The sequence below is a fragment of the Lissotriton helveticus genome, chromosome 2_1 (assembly GCF_964261635.1).
Source record: "Lissotriton helveticus chromosome 2_1, aLisHel1.1, whole genome shotgun sequence".
Lineage (NCBI taxonomy): Eukaryota > Metazoa > Chordata > Amphibia > Caudata > Salamandridae > Lissotriton > Lissotriton helveticus.
In genome coordinates this window covers 1,021,959,408-1,021,981,841 of record NC_136059.1, presented here as the reverse complement: position 1 = coordinate 1,021,981,841, position 22,434 = coordinate 1,021,959,408, and the positions used below count along the sequence as shown (strand labels likewise).

The 22,434-nt window shown below is 43.9% G+C and overlaps 1 protein-coding gene across 4 annotated transcripts in view; it reads right to left on the bottom strand.

Annotated features, from left to right (window-relative positions):
• Positions 1-22,434, bottom strand: part of PCSK5 (proprotein convertase subtilisin/kexin type 5) — a 1,700,773-nt gene that overhangs the window by 1,552,956 nt on the left and 125,383 nt on the right. The gene's annotated exons all lie outside the window — the stretch shown is intronic.

Below are 22,434 nucleotides of genomic sequence, written 5' to 3'. Positions count from 1 at the left end.
ACGCTGCCATATACTAAGGGGGGCTTCAGGGTGCCGGACTTTTATTTATATTACTTATGCGCGCAAGCGCAATACGCGCATTACTGGTTCCACGAGGTGCCCTTCTTGACACATGTGGCCGTAGAGGCGGGTGACACTGACCCTATCCCACTAGCCAACATATTGACACATAAACGCACTAAACTACATGAACGTGACATAAATCCAGTTAATACCACGGCTGAGGCATGGCGGCTGATAGGCAAGGCAACGCACAGCTTACCACTGTATGCACCGACACTTCCTCTGGCACATCACCCAGCTCTTTCGGTAACGCAGGAGCGGGTCGGCATGGATCTGTTCAAGCGGGCGGGACTAGACACTCTTGGGGACCTATACGATGGCGGGGTCTTCCTAACACTGGACAAGCTAAACTACATCACAAACCCGACTCCATTGTTCAGTTTCAACTACTATAGACTACAAAGAGCGCTTAGGGAACACTACCCGACACATCCGGAGGAACCTCCCACACTCGCGCCCCTACAACTACTCCTAACTACACCGACAGCGTCTCATCTAGTATCCAAACTGTATGCAACTGTACAAGAGGCGGTGGGGGCGAATACACACAAGGCTAGGGACAGATGGAGCGCTGGACTAGCAGAACCTCTCACTGACTTGGAATGGGATTCCTCCTGTGCGCTCACTGGTATGTTGACCCCTAACGGGAACTTGAAAATAATACACTACAAGTATTTGCATCAGGTATACCACACGCCTCAGAGATTACATAAATATGGTTTGCGAGATGATTCACAATGTTGTAGGTGTAAGCAAGATGATGCGGACTTCATGCATCTAGCGTGGCACTGCCGCAAAGTGGCGGGGTTTTGGGAATGCGTCATGCAGGTCCTGAACGAGATGCTGGGGACCTCTATGCTGTGTGATGCGAAAATCTGTTTGTTGGGCATTATCCCGCAACTTAGAGCATTGAAACGCAAATTTTGTGCTATAGCGCTTTTACTGGCTAAGAGAAGGGTGTCTATGCACTGGAATGGCAGAAGGGCCCCTGAGGTGAAGCACTGGATGAGAGATATGGTGTATTGTCGAGACACACTCGCAACGTATGAAGAAGAGCTGCCAGGTGGCTCTAGGCCCAAGGATTATTGGGGGTACTTGCGGGTGTATTTACTGGCACATGATGGTTCTGGATCGGAGACGGAGATAGAGGGACCTACAGATACGACACTGACAACTCAGAGTGAACAAGTTTCGTAATAATGGCACTGAGGAGGGAGGATGCTGTGACACAGAAGGATTATAGCAGAAGGTGAACTAAAAGTTGGGGACTACATTGTTTGGTTTGTTTCAGTTACGGTACAAGATAAGAAAAAAACTTTGAAAATGTAAGATTACTGATTTATAAGTGAGCAAATACAGCACTGATATACATGTGGGTGCTATCAGACATTACGCCGCCGGTCCGTTGGATGTCGGCTGATGGGCCGTGTAACACTAATGCCAATGATTTTGATTTTTGAGTGCGGGTAGCCGGCCATTTATGGATGTAGGCATATGCACTGTATATGTTTACCCTTTTTTTTTCTGTTTGTAAGCAACATGAAGTGCATCAATCCTCTTACCTCAATAAACAAATAAAAAATAAAAACAAAAAAAAAAAAAAAAAAAAAAAATGTTTCAGTGACTTTCAAGGGTGTTTGTTTTATGATACACATATTGGCAATCCATGCTATGCACAGCTTTTGGGTGTGCACAGCAGGACTTGACTACTAAGACAAATCCCACGGCACACAACGGCCAAATCATTGTGCCCCACCCGCCATAGGCATACAACTCTATTGCACACAGCCTCTGGCGTTTGCCCCGCCATTTTTTCTCCGCTCCTCACTTTATTAATATCTCTCTACCTCACACCCCATCTGTCCTTTTCTTTTTTAACCCCTCAAGAAAGTATCAAATTCAAGATTCTCGCAAAATGGAAGACAAATCCACTACTTGAAAAATTGTGTTTCGCATGATCACATTTTAACTAAGAAATCATGCATAGTTTTGTGTATTTCTTCTAGTTTGGTACTCCAGTTTCGCATGCCTTTGTGTCCTTCACCCCACCCACTTCCCTAGGGTCGGTTCCCCGCCACTGCTGTAGATAAAAGTTGTGAATCGGAATAGATTCTATATTTTCAAGATGGTGCGGAAAACAAAATCTACTGTGCCCTTACCAACCAAGCCCATTTGTCCAAACATTTAAATGCAATTGACTGGAGTCAAGAATCAGTGTATCACAACTTGAAAAAGTGGAGATGCAGATATATTCTTCTTATGATATACATTATAATAACATAGCGCATACAGTCACATATAACACCCATTAGCAAACCAAATAAAGGAGAGGGGGGCTAGCTAAACAGACTGGAAGACATTTTGACATATGAAGGAGGGGTAGAAGGATTAGTATGTGATCTGACTTAAATAAAGGCTTAATTCGGACCCCATTTCAAAGAAATTGACATTTAAAGTGGTGGAGTCAAGTTAATGTCTTTTCAGTCCTGGGCCTCTTCTTGGAAAAATAACTTCTGCCCGGTGAGGAAATACTTTAGTTTGCAACTCAGGCAATAATAATCACCTTTATGTAACCACGCCTCTACTGTAATCACAGCAGGTAATTTGCTTCCTGAATGTTTCTAGTATCAAAAGATGTTATACTTTGGACTAGCAGCCAGTTCCAAAGCTATTTATGGGATTTATTTTTACTACTTATTGTCGCCAGGACATTAGTCCAATTTATTCACTGAAAGAATGAGGAAAAATTATATTTAAAAGTCATCAGCATTGAAGTCCGAGATAAAGCCATGTAAAAAATAAATATCGAACAAAAAAGAGCAACTGCGTGTAAAAACACAATAAATGACCTAGAACTGAGGCTCTATGAACCCCGAACTGGATAGAAAACTAGTCATAACAAGTACGCTTCCATGAGACAGAGTTCTATTATCGATGATGGAGAGGTTCAGTGCGCATTCTTTTCTAACCAGCCTAGTGTGTTTTTAGGGCAATATTTAGCACAACAGAGCCCATTCCTTTTTTGGGTTTTCAAGTAAAAGGCACACTAAGAAATCCTGCATGTCATATTGATTGGCCCAAAATTGCCCTTGAAAAGTTAAAGGCACAATATACACAGAAATACTTGTATATTCTTTATTTTTACCCTACATGCAACGTGACAGATTGCACGCTGCCATAACCATAGAAGTTTATAAGCTACCCTGTAGCTATGTGTTAAACTTTCTGCGATCATTAATGATGTTCTTCTGTAAATGTGATGGCAGCTGTTTTATGCAACAGTTTTACATTATTGTATCCTGTTCGTATTTTATTCTTCATCTGTTATAATTATTTATGACTATTTGTACCCATCAGTTATAAATTGTGATTAGGTCCATTACACAGTTGCATATATAATCTATTGATAAACAGTCCAAAAAAAAATATAACCAAAAAGCATTCATTAAGGAGGCATGCTTTTTACAGAGTCCCGCCTGCTAAATTTGTGGGGTGGGGAATGATGGATGTGGGGGAAGATGATGGACGACCATAGGCCCTGCTCCATAATTCTCCTGCATCCGTCCCTTGAATTTTTACAGGAGGTGTTTGCCCATTTGTGAAGCTGGACTGAGGCGAGTTTGCTGAAAAATACCTAAGAATGTAAGTTTTCGAATAGTGGGTGTCCACTCGCAGATTGTATTTTCTGTACGACTCATCCCCCCTGAAGCACATTAACACAGATTATGAAAATCAAGAAAAGGCTTATGCCACTGGTTAGACAGGATAACACATTTTGAGAGTGAACATTGTGCTGGCTGTCCTATTTTAGGATGCCTGCCATGCTGATGGAAACCAGAGGGAGAACTAGGTAACGCAAGAAAGGATGGTGGCTGTGTTGACGGATGCTAGGAGGTTTGTGAATGGGCACCTTGCTATGTTTTACTTTGATGGAAATGGTAGATTTAGATCTTCCAAATGTGGCCTACAAAACTGTCAAAGGGAGACTGGAAAATCACCCACATCAGCTTGTCTAATATGGAGCAATCATGCTAGATAACGGGTCGCCGACATCAGCAAATAATCTGAGGGGTAGCAAAATTCCCTCAAGCAGTACTTACATCTTGGCCCAGTTCAGTTCCAAGCAAATGTGCTTCAGACAGGCACGGCTGGCTTGCTTGCTATTTTGCCCTCCATCATGATCTTGCTGTAATCAATATGCATCTTTAAACGTGTGTGGATTTGCTAAATATTTGCAGCCCGTGGTTACAAGTATAACAAGCATTGGCATAGCCAATAGGTCTCGCCTTTGTGACCTTGTAAGCGTTTAGGTATGTAGCACATTATCCTATGTATTGTGTTGCTAGGTATTGAATAACTGTACAATTACTTTGCACTGAAACCCTGTCATTTAGTGACCAAGCAGAAGCATGCTTGCATGCAGGAGAGGAAGTCTCCATTCTTCCAAGCATTAGCATATTTGTAACTGAGTTTCGGCATCGGAGCAACATCCTGTGATTCTGGTCAAAATCGCTTAATCTCCCACTGTCTTCGTCACAATGATACACCAGGCGGAGATGCTTTTTAATGAGTAAAAGGATACAAAAAGGGCAAGAAAGTGACTTGCTAACATAAGCAAGAGCCTGGCACTAATTTAGTTTTGTTTAATTGTATTTAAGGGAGGTATGCTGCCTACTGCTGCATAAATGCCTCCCACAAATGAAGAGGCGGGTGGAAGAGCACTCCAGGCTGGCAAGCTTGGCAGAAACTACAACAAGTCTAAAACGTCAAGGATCCACCGACTTCTATCTAGGCTGAAGAAGGCCAGCATTTGGAGCAGAGACTTACACGGCAAGCCCCTTTCGTGGATATCGTGATATTTGCCTTCCTCGATGTGCCTAGAGACTCAAGCGACATGCCACTACTGAGGCCACTGAAATTACAAATTGTGCAGGGTCAGGGATTAAATGGGGCGGTTCCAGGATCTCATACCCAGTAATAATGAAAAACGGGTTCCCATCAGGCCCCATATCATTGCCTGTTGCCCTTACTGGTAAAAACACTGATCAATTTCAAATTAATGTAAAATACGGTAAAGTAATTCGGTCAGCGATTTACTTCCCGCTTCTTTTTTTTTTTTTTTTATATGTTTACGTAGTCTTGCATTTCCTAAAATTGTTAGCTATTTCCAGGATGTTTTAATTTTTTTCCATTTAGTAATTACTCTTGTATGGCGCCTGTTGGTGGGTTACATATCCGGATGCAGTAATAAAAAGCTCAGACGCACCAAACTGCCAATTGAGTGGCACAGTATGGGAATCACAGAAATGTACTCCACATGTTTATATCATGCCCTTAATTTCATAGGCCATGCCCCTTTTAGAGACAAACATGCTTTCTGTATCCCTCTTGAAGCCCGGTGTCGGTTTGCCTGCCATCCAGGGTGCAGGTGACATGGCGACAACGATTCGCCGTTCAAGCCAGACTACTATTTTTGAGGTGGAGTGGACTATTTGGAAAAGGTGTGTAGACGCACTGACTGAAACCATCCCAATTCTGTGTGCCGCACTCTCAATGGCTTAGAACACTTAGTGTAAACATTGCCACCAAATTTTCGTTGTGGCCTAAGAAAGCAGAACTGTGCTTGTAACGGATATTGCCAAACTACAGTAATCCCTTCACACCGCAGCATTCCATGGAGTGTACAGATGCAATGCTCACCTTCAAGGTGCGATTTTCGGTCAGATGGCCAATCACTATTACTTACAGCCTCTACTGCTTCGGTCTGACATGTATTAAAAGAAAATCACTTTTTAACAAATAAGTATGGTGCATTCCTACCAAGCTGGAATCCGTCCCCGATGCTTAAAACATTCCCCATGTATCACAGACACAGATGAACAAGTGCATCCCTGTCATTTAGTGACACGTTGAAGCATGCTTGCATGCAGGAGAGGAAGTCTCCGTTCTTCCCAGGATTAGCATATTTGTAACCGAGTCTCGGCATCGGAGCAACATCCTGTGATTCTGGGCAAATCGCTTAATCTCCCACTGTCTTTTGTCACAATGATCTGATACACAGGCAGACTGTAACCTCCTCCCTCGCTTTAGTTCCTGATAACAACCAATGCATGTGCTTACATTGTTTCAGATAAAAGTTAGGAAGGCACCCTTTAACATTTATTTAAAAAACAAAAGCCCCCCCAAAAAATATGAAAAGTAATCTGGTGCACGTGTAAAGTGTTGGAGTGTCCTCGGTCCAATTTCAAATTATTTAGAAAATGTATTACATTTACCTTAATAAATTGATCTTAACCCCGCAGTGAATGGTTCCAAAAGCCTCCGATACATCTGGCAGAAAGCGAAACCAACGTGACATCACTTAAAAGGAAGCTTTTCCTGGAAATGGTACAAAGGTGCTCATGCTAAATAAATGCTGCAGGCTTCTTGCTTCCGGAGGCAAACAGGAAATTATGGCGAAAGATTGCTGCAAGGCTAATCAGCAACAAGAAACAAATTGCGTCCGAGAGCTTGGTAACATATTTGGCTGTACAACAGCAGAGAAAAAATGCTTAGCTGCTGAGAGCACGTCAGCTACCGTGTGTGCGCCTTTCCCACCCACACCAGACGACAGGAATACAACAATGTATCTCCCGCCCATTCCTTGCTAAATAACACAACTAAAACACCGACTTTAACATATTCGATGCGATCACTGACAAAAAAACATTGCTTTCGTAAGCGCGGGAACGAAGGAACTATGAATATTTCATGCAAAATGAATATTTAAGCAGGGACCATCAGTCGAGTGAAATGATGAAAAGACGTATCACAGGGAAGGCGGCCGTTGACAGCAGCGTTTCTAAGTGCTGTTGTGTCAAGGCACGCGCTCTGCCAAAGCCCCTGATTATGTCCGTACAGGTGCAAGGATTTTCAACCGCTTAGTAAATGGCACACAACGGTTTTATGGGAGAGATAGACTGCATGTAAACCAAGCGAGAGCTCAGCTCTGAGAAAGCAAAAGCAGGAATGAATAAATTGGACCACATTTAAAGCCGCGGCCGCAAAAGTGAAAGGTGACACGAAACAGACGTCAGCCTGAGCGCCCGCTGCTGGCTCCCGAGAGCAAAACACTCTGGGAGTGAACATTTTACTAAAAGCTGGGACATCCACATGCCTTTGGTCAATTGTGTGCTAAAGCCAGACGCAAAGGCCAATGGCGTGTGAGCACCACATGCACGAGCTTCTCCTGAAGCTGAAGTGATTCCAAGAGGTCGATTTCCTATGCAGAGCATGCGCGCTGCCATAGGCTCGACCTAAAAATTAGAGGAAAAAGAGGCAAGAGTGCTCATCACCCACTGGCTCCACTACTAATGTCTAACTCGAAGTACCAGAAACATTGCGCTTTTACCAGGTGCATTGGGCCTGTTAAGATGAAGGCCACCGAAGGCCATGTCAGCTTTATCATGCTGGTCTACTCCCTTGACAACTCTAGCTGTACTCTATGGCTGAATGTTTTGAAAGCCGCAAATAAATTGTGTAAAACCAGAAAACCCAGCAGTCTCACTTCCATCAATTACAGGAGATGACCTTCGTCCAGGATCTCACCATTTATATAGAACCATGGAGGTTATGGTCTCCATTGTTATATGGAATTGACATTGCCCAGAATGTGACATTAGTATTCCATCACACCACTTAAAAATCTGGATGACATTTCTGAAACATTTCAAATATTTCCATCACTTACCCAAGCCGGATTAAGGTTGAGCAGATGATTGGTTGAGCAGTGAGTGGGCAGTTCCCTTCACACTAAAGTTACTTTGTTCTAAGTTTGAGATGCACAAGTTGGAAAGGCAGTCTTCTTTAGGTTTCGCCCTGGCGTTGCAACTGCGTAGCAGTTGCTCCGCCCAGCCGAAATCTAATGTTATCTCTATATCGGGGACTTGAAACCGCCCCTTCTTCCATTGGCTAGCTCCATAAATGGAGACTAGCCATTGGAAGAGATTGGCTATCAATCACATTTTCCCGTGAAAACGCGATTCGGGGGCGTTTCTGGGTCTTTTTTAAAGCCCCGCCCCTTGTTGCCGTGTGTCCCGGGCCGCGCTGTGATTGGCTGCAGGCCCGGGACACCCCTGTGACATCATTTCCCGGGCCGCGCTGTGATTGGCTGCCGGCCCGGGACACCCCCGTGACGTCAGCCAATCACAGCACGGCCTGGGACCTGACTTGTTTTCCTTGCCTTCTGAGGTTTGTAGTTCTTGTGCGCACATTATAAAAACTGTACTACCTATCCCAGAATGCTGAGAAAAACCTGGAGTGGACGAATTACTCACGCAGGAATTTAGGAAAATCGAGAGCGCTGGGCTCCCATATGCCACCCCACGCTGCTACGTTTTTGTGTTGCATTTGTGCATCGCTAGAACTGTGGAATACAAAGCGCGCTCAAAACTTTGCATTAATCACTGCCTCTGACTTCCCCTTCCTGACTTCCCTCTCCTCCTGTCCCTCCCTCTGCTCTCACTTCTCCTCCTCCCCGGCTTCTCCCACCTCGGTCCCTCCCTCTGTCCGGGCCCTCCCCCTGTTCCTCGCACTTCTCCTCCTCCCACGGCCTGTACCTCCCTCTCTCCTCAGAGCCCTCCCTCGGATCTCACTTCTCCTCCTCCTGGCCCCTCTCTCCTCCGGGCCCTCCCTCTGCTCTCAATTGTCCCCCCTCCCTCGGATCTCACTTCCTGCTCTCAGTGAGCCTCGGCCGTGCAGAGTTGCTTCCTAAAACCCTGGTCTGAAGCGCCCACGCTGCTCCCGGGGCAGCAAGGCGCTGTGCTGCTGCTGAGCACAAGTAAGGGTGGCGGCCCTGTGTGCACTTTCTGGTGGGAGGAAGCGCAGTGTGTGCACCGCCGTGGAGAGGGGCAGCACGTGGGCATTGTGTGTTTGTGTGGCATGAGGGGTGTGTAGCTCGCAGCTGCTTGTGCACCTGTTGCTCCTGTTCATTTGCTGTCACCCTCTCTCATGCATCGGCCCCTCCTCCGCATTAAAAGTACAGACCTGCCCTCAGGGCTTTTATCCCTCGCCTTAGGGCACTTGTAGTCGTGTTCATTACATTGTAAAATAACGCCTACAAGTCCCACAATGCACTTAACCCAAGACTTTGCGACTGCTCCAGTGTGGGCCTGGGAAACTTAAGAGGGCTGCGCTCCTCATACGACACGCCCCTTCTGCAGTCCTCGCCCCGCCCTCACTTAAGTTTCGCTTTCGTTTACTGCCGCCTCTTCCCCAAAACATTCTGAAGCCTCCGCGACCACCGCACTGGGGTACAGCCGCCGCAGCCCCCGCCTGAGGGGACGAGTTCCCACCTGGAGGTAAGTGAGGGGGCAGGATCATGCTGCCTTGGGGGAAGCGGAGACAGTCCGCCTCAGGTCACACGGCGCTGAGGTACATCCGCTGCAGCCCTGGGGGTGAGGGGATTTCCACCTGTAAGGGGGGTGGGGGAGTCATGGTCGGCTTATTCTACCTCCGTTCACACACAGCGTTCAGATTCAGTTACCAGAATATCATTTTTAAATAAGTTCCAACGGGTTTGACAACTAAAACCTGCATTTTGTTATTTCATTTCGTTTAATGGTGTTACCCTGGTCAAATGTGGCAACTCTTGTTAATTATTCTGTGAAGTGCTTAGACGCCGGATTCTGACTAAGTATAGTGTGTGTGAGTAATTACTTTGCGAGCAAATGATTAAAAATCATATTGACATTTTGCAGTCCTCTGATAAAATGGACATTTTTTGTCCATATTTTTTATTAATCCTCTCTGGTGGCATTTTTCCTGTTTTCGTTTTTCTTTCGCCCCTTTTGTTTTGCATTTAGCCACGGGTCGGTCCTCTTAGCGAGTGGTGAAAAATAGTGATAAAAATAAAGAAGCGCGGAATGATGGCTCTGTGGGTAGGTAGGTCCTTTAGTGCATGGTGTTGAATAGTGCTAAAAACAAATAATCGAGGAGTGATGGACGCAGATACATTGTAAATGTGTATATTCCGTGCCCGCAGCCCAGGGGTTAACCTGCAGCGCCGCGACGCCGGCAGCAGCAGGTGTCGAGGGCGCCTCAACCTGCGCTGCTCAGATTGAAATACGACCCTCTGCTCTGTAGATGCAGAGGTCTAGCCCGGGACCAGGGTTCAATTCCCCGCCTCGGCCGGTCTTGGGCTCAAAATGCCACGGACCTGATAATGCTCGCCTCGGTGCCTATTCCAATCATGGAGTCCCACTCTGCAACTCTGGGCAATAGCTTGCTTAATCTCCACAACGGCCCCCACAACGCTAAGGATGCCTGGCCTCCACCTTGGGGGTGCCCAGGAGTGGATACCTCACAGGGAAAGCCAGGATGGGTTCCACAGCGGTATTCATACAAGCGCCTTGAGACCCTTGTGGGTGAGTAGTGCGCTATACAAGTATCAATTTACAATTTTTTTTTGCGAGAGATTAAAGCTATTGGCATTGTAAATGACAATGCCATTTATTTATCGGTTTTCAAACCCAACACAAATAAAAAATTTGTCATTTACAATGCCAATAGCTCTAACTTTTACACAGGCGAAACCGTTGCATAGTAAATGCTTGTTTTTCTATGTGTGGCATAGCACCATTCAGGACCTGTTAATAATGAGTCACAGTGGAGTTCGAACTTTGGATATGCTGCTTACTCATACCTTTGGCGCATACGTGGAAAGAAACTGTCTGCATTCCGGTCTAGCAATCATTTTATCAGTAACAATGACCATACAAGACATCAATCCTACAGCATCACATAATGACAAAAGCAGAAGATATCTTAGTAAAACAAGAATGATTTTGAAAGATAATTCCCTTATGTATAAATGAAATCCATGAAATACAATACACACATTAAAATCCCTTCCAAAGAGAAACAAAGCTCCTTGAAAATGATTTGAAAACACTAGATCAGAAAAGAGAAGAAAATAAACGAGAAGTACTATGCCCTTAAAAAAATGTAACTCAATGCAAATATGTCCCAACAGGAATACCTGCCATGGGAATTTATGTACCTTAGAAACAGTAAAGATAATAAATACTGTGCTAGGAGATTAATACACGTATAATACTACATCACAACTGTAAATATGTGCCTTCTCAGGAAAAGTGTTACAGCAAACAAATGATGGACGGAATGCTGACAATGCAAACATTCTCCCCCAGTCAAAAGATCTGGGTTAAATCCATTGTTCTTTTGCCCACTACACCACCCCAATTTGGACCCGGCCAGCTGCACATCAGTCATGACCCTGTGCCCCATGAGAACAGTCCAGATGGAACTGCCAGGCCAGGTCCTCCCTGGACCAGAAGCAAGCATCACGGGACCGGTTTCAGGTTATGTCACCCTTCTTCAGCCAGGCTAGCTTGAATCCAGTGGCACAGTGAGCAAGGGACACTAGTCTGTGCCAGGTTTGCCCAGACGTGGGTCCTGGGCTCACTGTGCCACTGGAATCAAGCTATCCTGGCTGAAGAGGGGTGAAACCCCAAAACCGGTCCTAAGATGCTTGTTTCCGGTCCAGGTAGGACCTGGCTTGGCAGATCGGGCTGGACTGTTCCCATGAGGCACAGGATCAATAATGATTTGCGTATGGCCAGGTCTTAACTGGGGTGGCATGGCGAGCAAAAGAATGATGGATTTAACCCAGACCTTTTGACTGGGGTGATCCATCAATTGTGTTTCTTTTGCCTTTTCAGGAAAAGTAGCACAATGCTCTTTTACAAAAACTTGAAATGATACATACATGCTTCAAAACACAGAATAAAGACCATGGTCCCCAAAATGGTACCAAGTCAAATCATTTAAAAATACGATCCTAATAGCTTAGTTATTAGAGACCGAGCTATGTCTTATGGTGACTGTTTAAGAACATTATGAATATTTTTCGCAGATATCGTTTAATCGTTCAGTAAATGACAACACAATGCTTTCGTTTTTCAAACTCAAAATACATAGTGTTGAACTCCCCGGTTTGATGGCATAGTCAGTCTAACAGAAGTAGGAGTTTTCCACAGTTCTGCGCCTCCTCTAAAGCCACAGGTCTCACTTGGTTCCACTCTGTGACCAGGATTAGCACTTCACTTTCACCAAGGGGTATTTTTCGATGCTTGGTATGGTTTCACCTGGAAAATGTCCTTCAAAATGAAACCATGTGGAGAAGGTCTGACATCGTGAAGGTTAGATGTTTTTTGTTTACTTTAACTCCATACCAAAATAGTCCTTCCACAAAAATAGACCAGCATTGGCAATGCCAATAGGTCTGGATTTAAAGGAATGTTGTATGCTAATGTGAAGTACTACAAGTGAATATCATGGGAATAGATGTGTTTGTGTGGAAGCAAAGAGCTGTAGAATGTACTACTTGCTAGGGTGGGGAATAAAGGGGCTAATGGCTCAGCAGTCAATCTCTTTATCAACACTTCTGCTGATTTCATTCACCTGGCCCTGCAAAGGCATCACTAGCAGATGAATACTATTTACCACAAGAAGGCTATCCTTCACTTAGGACCCAAGTGACAAACTGCTTTTCACCGTGACTTGCTCGAGGAAATTCAGAAGCAAATCACCCCTAGTTTTAAAGTATGGCACGACTAATAAGCAAGTATTTCCACAGAGTGAAGCACAATGGTATATGCTTCTTAGATGTTAATACTCCAATCCAAAGAAGTGTGCTCCATAAACCGATACCAGTTCGATTATGCGAATATACAAAAGATGGGAGGAAAGAGGCGGGAAGGGGAAGACAAGGGCAACATGATTGGAGGGGGAAGAATTGATCTGAAACCCCCACCAACTTGCAGATGGTGTTACTTCAGCATCAAACCAACATTCCAAATAATAATAAAAAACAGCCTTTTAGGTTACTTCTAAAACTTAGTAGGTTTGGGGGGGGGGGGCAAAAGTTAGTAACTTTCGTCTGAGGATAAAGCAACCCATGCAGCTTTTATATATGATTTCTCTCTAACACAACTAGAGGAAAGTGGAACCATGAACTCTATAGCTGCAGTATTAGTTTAGCCTGGTTCCACCTGTATTGAACATGTTCACACACAATCCTAATCCAATCTTGGTTACAGCTGGTGGGCACCAGCAGTCATTTTAGGGTAGTGGACTTATTTTTCGTTAACAGTCTTTGACCCAGAGAAAGAGAGAAAGGAGGAGGATTGTAACTTGATGAAAACAGTGACAAAGGGATAATATAAGGAAGAACGACAACCTGCAAGAGTGAGATGAAGGGGCAAGAAGTGGAAGGTGATGGGAGAAAGAGGAATGAGGTTGGATTAAGACCAGGCAGTCCTGGTTTCCTGTAAATCTGGTAGCACCAGCATCAGACTCCAAAGAAAAACTTTGGATCCCTCTGCTCATTTATCACAAATTAAACACTGCCCCCGTCAATTCCAATGTCAGCTTCATTGTGTCAGTCACTCGCATCTTTTAAAAAACCTCATGAATGTCTTTTGATTCACTATTTCTTTTACAAATACAGCAGAACCATTGAAAGCTTCATTTGTTATCAACACGTGCCATTACTAGTTGAGGATTTGCCAGGGTTTCGTTCCTTTGGCAAGATCTCAAATGAGAGATGCAATCATGATATCCTCTAATCAGTCTCTTAGTAAACTAAAGCACTTCAACTAGAAACGTAGTGCACTGATGACATGAAGCCTCCTGCAAACCTAGTAGTATCAGACTTGCTTCTCTGATTTGACACCTTATCGGAGGTTATGCAGTGATCTACAAAGCTCACCCTACAGGTACAGATATCACATAATTAAACAAAAATAGTACATAACTTGCCAACGCTACCAATTTAGTCAATAGGACAATTTCTCTGCCAATTCTAGTGCCTACCAATTACTTTTAACCCTGGTATACTACCACCTTTTTATAATACATGGAGGGGGCACATGGTGAATACTAAAGACTTTCAACTTAAATGTGATTATGCACTGCATTTACCACAATTTATCTGGGCACACTGTGTGGTGGTATACCAGGCAGAGTGCTCCTCGGCTATTTTGTCATTGGCACATATTTGTAATGCCTTGGCTGTGTAACAGTTTCACCCAGGGCCGGACTGGCCGTAGCGGGCGCCAGGCATTTCCCCGGTGGGCCGCCATGGTGGGGGCCGGTTTTGGGTCCCTTGGGGCAGTTTTTGTTACAGGGCCGCTTTTGCTGCATAGCTGCAATATCGGCCTCTGTAACAAAAGCTGCCGAAACCGACCCTGGCTAACAGCTCAGTCACACCCACAAACCCCTGGGGAGCCGGCCGAGCACTGGCCCTGGTCTCATCCAGCGCACAGAAAACAAACAAAAACCACACCGCAGCCTTTTAGAGGCTGCCACACACTGAGCAGCCCCAGTAGCCGATCAGCTGCTATTTCACAACTGCCTCACCCAATGAAAGGGCGGGAAGGAGAGACAGTGCCCAACACCCAGCGCCCTGAGCCCTGAGACCAACACTAACCATTGTAAGACTTTCTTAATTTTCTGTTTTATTCTATGCATATTGGTTTGATCTGTGCCATGTTTGGGGACACAGTAGGCAGAAGCATAACTACTGGACATAAAGAGCAGGCACTGTTCGCCGAAGTCCTCTGTTGCCTCTCCCACAGCCATCTAATGTGACTTAATGTTAAATGTTCACACAGCCACTGTTAGGACCCCTCTAGACCGCAAAGAAACCAATACCCAAGCCTTTAAGAATCAATTAATTTCCCACTTTGACTTTGTTTTTTAATCGGCCCAAAGGTGAAGCTTCAACAACAACAAAAAGCGTTAAGCAGCATTTTCTAGGACCCTCGCTTCAATGAAGCACAATGCAGCTTTAGAAGTAAAAGGAAACGAGAAAAGGTGTTCACAATAACGGAACGAAAGTGGTCAGGAATCGCATTGGGGTGGGTGATTATATTTTTGTAGGAGCTCATCAACACGTCATTACAGTAATTAATAGAAACATTCAACTTTTACAATCTATGGTCGAAGTTTCAATTGACCAGTAACAGGTGGCTAGTAGTGTAATGTAAGCAGACGTTACAGATGGGTGGAACAGAAGGCAATAGTCCGAGCACAGGGTTGCTTTATAGTTTGCTATCTCCCTCCTCACCCCTTCAAAACGAGCTCAAGCGTTTTTGTAGGGTAGTTTGCCACCAAGCACCTGACCGAGCTCCTTGTATAATCATTTACTAGTGTGAAGGGATTGGTCACTTTGCGGCGAGGGGGGGGCGGGGGGGAGGGAAGACTGAGATAGAGACACACAGAGAGAGTAAGTATAAGGAGTGAACAGTGAGAAATACAATAGGAGAATGATGGAGGAATAGAGGGAAATATTTGGAGAGATGCGATTGTAAAAGAGGAGAAACAAAATAAAAGGAAAGGTGTAATGAGAGTAGTGAGAAGAGAAAAGAAGGAAGAACCAGAGGGGGTGGTGGGATAAGACAGGGGCAGAGATCGGAACTGGCCTAAGTCAGATACAAACAGCCGAACTAGTCTCGATTTCTGGGCGCATTCGGACACTCGCAATTTTTCTGTAATTAACTACAAATCTGCATGTCTTACACGCAAATCCAAAAAAAGATGTCGGAGCCACTCACAATTTAGATGGAGACGTAATATAAATGTCAGACAAGAGAGACAGAGGTAAGGAGTACAGGAAAGTAAGTACAAGAGAGTGGGTGAGGGGGAAAGGAGGAGGAAGGACAGAAGAAGCGCTATATTAAACTTCTTAAATAAATAAGTCAAACACAGACTAAGGCGGACACAAGTGAGAGGAAAGTTAGACATGGAAAAGGAAGAAGCAGAGGGAGGAGAGGAAATGCCATAAAGAATTTGAAGAGGCAGAGGGCAACTCCAGCAAGCCAAAGAGAAGGAAGGGAGATGCACGAATCTAAGACTGTCCGAAGTCAAGAAGAGGAGCTGATAAACCAGAATTTTTTTCTTGGACTTTTGGGATGTTTTTTGTAGTTTTTTTATTTCAGAGGAAAAATTGCAATGCACGAGTTGTGTACATCTGGCAAGTGACCACAAACTGTGTTTGTACAAAGGGTGACGGAGACGGGTGGAATGATATAACAGGCAGGCAGACAGGACAGAGTAGGTGGTAAAATGAAGAGAAAATAGATGAAGCAGATAAACTGCTGAAACCCTTAATTGACACAAAACTGATGTTACACTTTTTTAAAGAGAAAACAACAAAACGTGTACAATTGGTGCTCTCTATATATTGAAGAGTCTTGAGAAATAGATCATGAAAAAACTTAGGGCCAGATGTAGGTGGCCATTTACCGGCCGGTAACGGCCAATTTCGGCCGTTACCGACCGGTAAATGGGTTTTTGGGATGTAGGGGCATCATTTTACAGATTCGGTAAATTTACCGATTCTGTAAAATACCGAATCGGTAATTTTACCGATTCGGTAAATCCAAGATGTAGGTAGCACTGTTTACAGTGCTACAGGCCTTCAGAATTCTGTATTTTACCACACAATCCTATTGTGTGGTAAAATACCGAATTCAGGTGTGCATGCACATCTGTGTATGCACACCTATGCCATGTGACAGACAGACATGCCCTTAGGGCATGTCTGTGTGCCACATGGCGCACATGCCTGTATTTGGGGTGCTAGAGGGTGTCAAAGTGACACCCCCTGCACCCTTGCTGGAATCGGTATTTACCGAATCGGTAAATACCGATTCGGTATTGCCCATTGATTCCTATGGGCTTCAATGCCCATAGGAATCAATGGGCATTACCGAATCGGTATTTACAGAATCGGTAAATACCGAATCTGAACGATTCGGTATTTACCGATTCTGAAATACCTACACCCCCCCCTCTATTTTACCACTTCTTAAATACCGAATTGGTAAAATTCGGTATTTAAGAAGTGGTAAAATAGAATTACCTACATCTAGCCTTTAGTTACTGCATCGTAACAGCATGCAGAAGAGTGTCGGTTAGACAAAATTGCTAATTTAAATAACATAGGTTCATGTGTACTGAATTCCGATGATGTATTTGCTTAACGTGAAATAGAAATGTGAATGTGAGGACTCGCGTTATAGAGATTTCATTAAACATTTTCTCTTAAATAATAATGCGTGTATGGAGAAGTAATGAACTAAATGCTTATCAGAGGAAACATTGAATATTATTAAAGAGTTTTGATGGCCACTCTATTTGCTCATGTTAAAATGCGCACCAACTTAGGAGAGACATGGTGCAATACGTTTATAATAATTTCAATTAATATGAAACTTCTATAGAATGATCTTTATACCCGTACTAATGAGAATTACTAGAAACAAGAGAATTATTGTGGATTTTAAATAATTTTACATGTTGGCCTTTTGGAAATGTAGTAATATACCATAGTTACATGTGCACATTTCGATGAAAATAAAATTCTTTATATGTGCTACAAGCTGAAGAAAGGGATAAAAGGGTTTATACACTATTACATGTAATGCTCATTTTCCTTATTTTATATTGTGTATTTTATAAACTAAATTCAATCTAGGCCTGTGTTTTATCTTTCCCCTTGTTGAATCTTTTCTCATGGAAAAGCTTTATGAATTTGAAATGTTAGATGAAACTATATCTCACAGAAAGAGTTCCCATGCACATACTAGGACTATTCACTAGTAATCTGCTACTTTGGGAACAACAACTGTTTTTCTTTAGCTCACTCGTGCCTTTGCTGAAAGACGATTGTTCACAACTTTGAATACTTCAACAGCTTACATGATGTGATTATCACCACCTTTTTGCAATAAAATGCGTCTTCTTCATGCTTTATAACAATCACCCTAAACGAACTGACCAATGGACTAAGATGTCACCCCGGAACTTGGGAAATTATATTATACTTTGGAGTAACGATAAGGACATCACTTCTACATCATTTTGCCACTTTGCCCACTTTTGCAACACACTCCAGGGCGATGTTGCTTCCTTGCGGATTGAGAAACCGCTTTCGTTCCTTGCGGACGTCACTGGCTTTCTTGGGCTGACGCCTACGATGTGTGCGCTATTCCTAGACGTCTTTTCCTTATTGGGAGAGAACCTTTGAGCGGATATGATTCACGTCCGCTCCTGAACTTTACTTCTATAGCTTTGGTAATTGATGGCCCGTAAAAGACTAACTTGATTATTCAGCATTTGTAAATTTAATGCGCAATATTTATGTGTTTACTCTTCTTAACTTACTGATAAAAATCTAACAATCCTTAAATTCTGTTTGTGTCTCTCTATGACTTGTCTACAATAATTGATTTTGCTTTCCCATCTGGGCATTAATGAAGAATGGGAATTCTAATGAAGAGGTCTCTAACCAATGGATCCTAATTTTACTATTTTGCATAGCTTTAACCAAATTACTTGTTATTATGATTCTAGCCCGACTTAATTTCTCCGGGAAATTTGGTTTAACAGTAATAATCCTGTACATGTAGAGTGTAGTTTTGAGATTTATATGCATATTTTTTTTTATTTTACCGAGTTCTTTATACCGGGAACTTGACCCGAATCGGGTATCAGAGTGATTTACATAGCACCAGTTGTATTACATGAGGACACATTCATTTTTGTTAGGCATGGGGAGATTAAGTGATTTGCCCAGAATCACAGGATGTTCAGCGTCACTGCCGAGACTCGAACCCAGGTCCCCAGATTCAAGGTCGACCACCTTACCAGTTAGGCCAACTCTTCTAATTAACCCCTTCGACGCTCATGACGAGCTGGGCTCGTCATGAGGTAGCCTCCTGCTACGCTCATGACGAGCCCAGCTCGTCATGAATAATGGGTTTTTGTAAAGAAGAGCACAGGAGGGGAATTTCGCTAGCGCTCATGTGGTTAAGAGTCAGTTACCCAATTTCTGATCCTCATTGGATAACTGGATTGGATCCCCGACATCTGACTCCTCTTGGCGCGGTTCAAGATCCATCGGAGGACCAAGTAAATTACTCTTAGGGGTAGAGTACGGAGATAAGGTAAGACTAAGTAAATGGGCCCAGTGGCGCCACAGCAAAGGAAATAAAGGGGTGGGAGATGGGAAAGGAGGCAGGGAGATTAGAAGCAAATCATTTAGAAATGGAGAAGGAAGATATAAGAAAGGGAGAAGGTGAGGGAAGATGAAAAGAAAGGGATAAACGAGCTAAAAACTGCACAACATGATGGTATGGTGGCTTAATCTTTTTAAAATACTTAGCAGCCACAATACAAAACATACCCTAACTCTACTTTGCAAGTACTCCCCAAACTGACTAGCCCATCTTTCATGTGTTAGCCACGGAGAGACATGCCATAAGGAGGGGCACTAGATTATACTACCCTGGCACATCAGCAGGTGCGTAACACAGGCCCCGCAGCCCTGCGGTGCGGGGGGGGGCCCGCGCTCCCGGGGCCCCCTCACTCAGCGAAGCCGGCTGCAAGCAAGCCTCTTCTAGTCTTTACAAATTAAATCAAATGGTGCAGAACTGCGCCCACCTCCCCAAGTCCCCATAAATGAAATGGTGCACATAAGCCCTTAGACTAATATTTTATACATTTTGCCAGACTCAGGGAGGTGCTGGTACTTAACCCTTCACGCCAAAGTAAAGAATATAGTGCTATAAATTACGATTTATAAAACTGATAAAATATTGATGTTAATAAAAAAGATAGAATGGAACATTTTGCTGCATGACATCGTTCGTTCGTTCCAGTTTGAGATTCACAAATTTCCTTGTATGATATATCAGTTATTATAATAGCCATACCACATAGCACAGAGGGTTGAGGGGCAGCTACACAGCTCCGTGTATGGCTACTGGTCTGAAATCTGGGAGTGTTAACTTAGCCCTCGATCCTTCAGTGTTTGATACCGTGACTATGATTAACCTGGGTGATAACGCCTACTATTTTTGTGACAAAGGTTTAATTAGCCTGTGGTGTATGCCATATAAATGTTACATCACGTGCGTTTGTATAGCACATTCCCACCATTTGTTTGGTTTCGAAGCACTTTCTGAAACTAGGCACCATTTGCAGTTGTGGGATTCTGGTTGACTGGAACAAAAGTGAGCTGTTGATCTTGCATTTGCATTTAGATAGGACAAATTTTTGGATGGCGACTGGCAGGATAGTGTGCACTAAACTATTGTTTACTGGTGCGTTCAACTATCTAGTGGCTGACTTGATCTTGTATTATATCCATGTGAAACATTATGTGGGTGGATGGATGTACTGAAGGGACGTTGTCATTTGTGTTGTTGTTCTGGAGTATACCGGATTCAGGTGATAGTAACGTTTTCAGGCACCTTTTACAATTTTTTGGTTTGAAGATATGCAAGGTGGCTGTAGTAGTTTTAAAGGGGAAGGACACGAACAGTACATGACCATCTACTATACAATGCGAGGCGATTTTGTGCCCTCCATTTCTGGTGCTTAAAGATTTTCTTCAAGTTTCTTCTTGCTCAAATGGGTGTAATTTCGGATACTTATATGTTTTGATCGTCTTCATTGTGTTATTTTGTTTGCAAGAAAGTTTCACTGATAGTCGTTGAAATGTCATTCATAATTACACTGAAATTATAAAAATGTTACACATGGCAAACAAACCTTGGCAGCTATGCCTGCAGCAGCCGCCGTGTTCCAGCCTCCAGGGGCCCCATCAGAGCTTTAGCGCACACAGGCAGCACTACACTCTCTTGCCGGCGTTGGTTGCACCAGTAGTGAGTTGCCTCTTGCCTCATAACATTCCTGCCTCATAAATGAAATGGTGCGTGCCGCGTGCGATGGGTGCAGGTGAACTGAGCTTCCAGGCCCAGCAGCAAGGGGGTTGAAGCCAACTGCCTTGAGGACAGAGACCATTTGCATATTTTCATACCTTTGTAAACTGGTTACTGAGGCTTAGTTTTTTCTGGTTCCAGTACCCTCTGGGCCCCCACTCTGCCTATTCCTTACTTTTGACATTATTGTTACAAATGGCGTAGCTTATATGTTAACCCCTTCCCCGCTCATGACGGAACCACGACGTCATGAGTAACGGGTGGCGTGGTTTCGTCATGCTGCAGCCGCTCCACCCATGCGGCACTGATTCCCAGCCTGTGTAGGCAAATTAGTGAGTGGGCGGAGTCGTGACGGAACCACGCCGTCATGAGCACAGCTCGCCTGTGGCTCATGAAGGCGTGGTTGTGTCACGAGCATGGCAGCGCCGCGCTTCCCCCTCCCCCCCAGCGCTACGGCGGAATTACCGCTGCAGCCAAGGGGGTTAAGAGGGTTTCGCACTTTCTCATTAGAACTTTGAGAAAGACAGTATAGAGGCATTTTATTTCAATGTTTGAGGTTTCAAAGCGAAATATGCCAGATTTTTGGGTGGTGGGGTTACTGAGGGGGCCCCCTCCATGTGCTTTGCGGGGGGCCCTCAAGTTTCGTTACACCACTGCACATCAGATGAACGACACAGCAATGATGGTCCACGGATGGCCCCACACAGTGAGGGCATGATGTGGGGGCACATGCATGAGGCAAGGCGTGACATTTGGTCATAGTTGATGATGATGAGAAAGGTTGATGAAGTGAAGGCTGTTTCCTTGGCAGTTATTTTGTAATGTATTTTTACATGTTATCATTCGCTTTTAGATCCTGGAAATATATATCCATATTACAGGTCATGTGATGTAATTTCCTGTGATGACACGCAGGTCAGAGGTGATGTAATACAATTCTTGTTAAGTTATAATCATTGTAATGACCCAGGGCACCTCCGGATCTCTGATCAGGCAGTGATTAAAAACTGCATTAAACGGGTTACTATCAGACCTGTATTCATGTCCTTAACTTTAATGGCAAAAACACTTCTTGATCGTCTGAGCAAAGAATATAAAAACATTAAAGGGATCCATTTCAGCGATTTAGTCTGTTTATAGTTCCCAACTTTTACTTACCTTTGCATTCCCTAACAGTGTTATGTATTTCCAGAATGTTGTTTTTCTTGGTTTTTTTGGTGCAGTATATTACTCTTGCATAGGGCATTTTTTCAATGGAGTGTCTCCATGTGTTTTTAAGGGGCCACAAATGAGAATTTAGACGTTGAGGCAGAAGGCAGTACAGTGGGTCAAACAGGTGGTCCGAATACATGGTCATCCAATCCCTGGCCTGTCTGCAGAAGGAACAGAGCAATGACCACATTTTCCAGTTGCAACTGTGATGGAGTGCAAATGTGTGTGAAGGATGTGCACAGTTATCAAATTATTGTCAGGGTGAAAGTAAAAGAAAATACAGTGCTTACAGGTGAGTGAGTATACTAGGTGTTGTGTTTTGGAGGTGGTGTTGGGATTTGGAGGTGGTGAAGTGAAGGAGGTCCGA